The following is a 4,247-nucleotide window of genomic DNA, read 5'->3' as shown; positions in this document are numbered from 1 at the left end:
TGCGCCCTGTAACATTTATGCCTGTAACGGGCGCCACGGGCGCCAAATAGGAACCAGCGCGTCACACAGGAACTCCCATCCATGGGTACTGACTAGTATGAACCCAGTAACTTTTTAAGGCTGAACCCATCAAAAAGTAGCTACAACGCACAAGGAAAATCTTTTAGCCCATTTAAAATATTCTAACTTGATTAGTCCAGCCCAGAAGCCCAAAAGTTACCTTGATTAATTGATCGATTCCCATGGCTTGTACGGTGTGTACGTAGGGGGAGCTCCTATTAGACGCATTCGCGCCTGTTTCCTTGTTCAGTAGCGCTGCGATGTTATGTTTAAAAGAAAAAGCAATGCGCGTGCAGTCCAGTCCTGCCAGGTTTCGACCTCTAGACCTCCATGTTGCGTAGGAGACGAGCTAACAAGTAGACCTAACAATTGTTGGTGCTAAAATGTGAAGCGTCCTGGTATAAGAACTAATACCAACGAAGAATCTGGACAGTTTTTATATATTTTTTCAAACCTTCCTTCGAAATTGTGAATTATTTTAACAAACGAGCACTGTTTTAAAAATACAATAAAAAGTTTAACAAATCACACTTATTTTCAAATTTCAAAAAATAAAAATAAAGTTGTAAACCTTTTAGACAGATTTGTTTTTTAAAGTCGTAAATTCTTAACATTTTTAAAATTGCAAAAACTTTTTGAAAAAATCCCAACTTTTTGTTCCAAAATTTGAGTAATTTTTTGAACGTACTTTTTTTCAAAAAATGCGAAAACATTCTATGAAAATGAACAAATTTTGAATTTCCCAAACATTTTACGAAAAGATGAATATTTTTGGAATTTGAGAACAATTCTTTAAAGCACGAATGATTTTTGAATCTTGAGAACAACTTTGGAAGCGCGAACTATTTCTTAAAGCACGAACATTTTTTGAATCTTGAGAACAAATTTTGAAATGGGGAACAATTTAAAAAAATCCCGAACAAATTTTGAAGCATGAACAATTTTGTAAAGCACGAACATTTTTTGAATCTTGAGAACAAATTTTGAAATAGAAAACAATTTTTAAAAATCCCGAACAAATTTGGAAGAGCGAACATTTTTTGAATATGTGAATAAAAAATTGAAACCTGGTACATTTTCTGAATTTCGAAAGTTTTGAACTTTTTTGTGTAACGAGAACAACTTTTGAATTTTGAGAACATTTTTTCAAAAAACTGAACATTTTTCTGAAACACAAACAAAACTTAACAATTTTGATAGTTTTTGAAAAAAAGAGAAGAAAAGGAAAAGAAATAAAAAAGAGAATCCTACTGTAAAACTGTGAACATGTTCTGAAAAAGAAAAGAAAAAAAAGAAATAACGAAAAATAAACAGAAAATGAAAAAAATAGAAACGTGAAAAACCAATAAAAGAAAAAAAACCGGTTCAAGGAACCTACTAGAAGGTTCACAAAACCGGAGTGGGAAGTTCGTAAGTGGGCTGGCCCAATAAGCATCGGTCAGCGCTCGCCGCTGTGCGAAGCGCCGGCAGTTTGCCGCAGTGAGCGGCCAATAGGATTTCCCCCCATGGACATGTAGAAGGCAGGGTCACCTAAAAAAATGTACAAGGCAGGGAAATCTCGTTGGGTTCAGTTGAACCCCACGACTGTACGCTGCCTCCGCCCCTACTCGCAGCAGTCCGTTTCGAGCCGCATAGCCCGTCCAATATCCTCCCACTCACGGCATTCCTCCTCCACGGGCGGCTCCGACGGCACGTGGAGACCATTGTGGTATGGTTTCTCACGGTAGCCAAGGCCGACCTTTGGATGCCGCCGCACCCGCACGACGACTTGTATAGGTACGACGATCCCTTGCCCCTGCATGCCGAGACCTGAGCCTTCCCTGTAGTTCCATCGCCGCATCATGTTCGCCACCGCCTGGCTGGGGAGGAACACGAAGCTGCCAGACGTATCAGATGGGTTGGACGGCTTGTTGTCGCCGGAGTCCGTCTCGTTGAGCAGCGTAGAGACGTCGATGCTTATCGCCATGCAGCCCCGCGAGATAAGGAACAGACGAAAAGCGTGTTGCGAGATGCCTATGCGCGTCAACCCATATATATAATAGTCCTGGGAGGCTGGGACTCGTGGTTCGAGCCAAACTTTTTTCCTTTTTGATATGCCATTTTTTTGTTTTGTTTCTTGTATAAAAATAGTTCGAGCCGAATTCGGCTATTCTTACGAGACCGGTCTCTATTCGAGGACGAGGAGGCCTCCCGTCGTGAGAAAAACAGCTTCTTCTCTTTTCCTTTTTGCAAAGGAGTTAGAATCACCCATAGCATGTACGATAACCAGTCCTACTCATTATAAACTACAAAAGGCCATATATTTAGTTACAGAGTTTTTTTTGCGGGATTACATTGTATTTTTTAGAGGACGTGTGTTGATTCTGGTTCATATAAATCTCAAAAGTATATACCAGCTATAAAAAACATCTAAAAGAAACATATGTTCCTAGCATCCGACCATCTAATCAAATGTCTCACATTGCTGAAATTAAATGATGTTTTTCGCAAAAAAAGGGAGAAAAGAAATCAACTGATGTTGCACACCATGATCGCGACAAAATTGGAAATGCAACCAATATCGCTTAATTTAGATATAACTACTACATAACTGTGACGCCCCCGATTCAATCATACACTAATCATGCACGCAAACGTGTATGATCAAGATCAAGGACTCATGGAAAGATAGCACAACACAACTCTAAAAATAAAATAAGTCATACAAGCATCATATTACAAGCTAGAGGCCTCGAGGGCTCGAATACAAGTGCTTGACATAAACGAGTCAGCGAAAGCAACAATATCTGAGTACAGACATAAGTTAAACAAGTTGCCATAAGATGGCTAGCACAAACTGGGATACAGATCGAAAGAGGCGCATGCCTCCTGCTTGGGATCCTCCTAAACTACTCCTGGTCATCGTCAGCGGCCTGCATGTAGTAGTAGGCACCTCCGGTGTAGTAGGAGTCGTTGTCGACGGTGGCGTCTGGCTCCTGGGCTCCAACCTCTGGTTGCGACAACCAGAAAAAAAGGAAAGGGGAAAAAGGGGGAGCAAAGCAACCGTGAGTACTTATCCAAAGTACTCGCAAGCAAGGATCTACACTACATATGCATGGGTATATGTGTAAAGAGGCAATATCGGTGGACTGAACTACAGAATGCCAGAATAATAGGGGGATAGCTAGTCCTATCGAAGACTACGCTTCTGGCAGCCTCCGTCTTACAGCATATAGAAGAGAGTAGATTGAAGTCCTCCAAGTAGCATCGCATAGCATAATCCTACCCGGCGATCCTCCCCTCGTCGCCCTGTGGAAAAGCGATCACCGGGTTGTCTGTGGAACTTGTCTGGGTGTGTTTTACTAAGTATCTGGTCCTAGTTGTCATAAGGTCAAGGTACAACTCCGGGCTGTCTTTTTACCGAGGGACACGGCTATTCGAATAGATAAACTTCCCTGCAGGGGTGCACCACATAACCCAACACGCTCGATCCCATTTGTCCGGACACACTTTTCTGGGTCATGGCCGGCCTCGACAGATCAACACGTCGCAGCCCCACCTAGGCACAACAGAGAGGTCAGCATGTCGGTCTAAATTCTATGCGCACATGGGTCTGGGCCCATCGCCCATTGCACACCTGCATGTTGCGTACGCGGCCGGAAGCAGACCTAGCCCCCTTAATACAAGAGAAGGCTTACGGTCCAATCCGGCGCGCGCCACTCAGTCGCTGACGTCACGAAGGCTTCGGCTGATACCACGATGCCGAGTGCCCATAACTGTTCCCGCGTAGTTGATTAGTGCGTATAGGCTAGTGGCCAGACTCATATCAAATACCAAGATCTCGTTAAGAGTGTTATTATGAAGTAACCGCGAACACCGACCAAGGCCAGGCCCACCTCTCGCCTAGGTGGTCTCAACCTGTCCTGTCGCTCCGCCTCAAAGTAATAGTCGGGGGCCGTCGGGAACCCAGGCCCACCTCTACCGGGATGGAGCCACATGTCCTTCCAGCCCCCACATCGGAATCACTTTCGGGTACTCAACGAGCCGACCCGACTTTAGTCATCACCTGAATAGTATGTATGTATAGTATATACTCGTGATCACCTCCCGAGTGATCACGGCCCAATAGTATAGCATGACAGACTGACAAGAATATAGGGCCACTAATGGTAAACTAGCATCCTATACTAAGGATTTAGGATTGCAGG

At 43.6% G+C, this 4,247-nt stretch overlaps 1 pseudogene; it reads right to left on the bottom strand.

The window, feature by feature from the left end:
• The window catches only part of LOC119360944, a 6,763-nt pseudogene extending 4,737 nt beyond the window's left edge, over positions 1–2,026 (bottom strand).
• Positions 2,027–4,247: the final 2,221 nt, after the last annotated feature.

The sequence above is a fragment of the Triticum dicoccoides genome, chromosome 2B, assembly GCF_002162155.2.
Source record: "Triticum dicoccoides isolate Atlit2015 ecotype Zavitan chromosome 2B, WEW_v2.0, whole genome shotgun sequence".
In the NCBI taxonomy this organism is placed as follows: domain Eukaryota; kingdom Viridiplantae; phylum Streptophyta; class Magnoliopsida; order Poales; family Poaceae; genus Triticum; species Triticum dicoccoides.
Note: the sequence above shows the minus strand (reverse complement) of the source record. Positions and strands in the feature narration are given on the sequence as shown.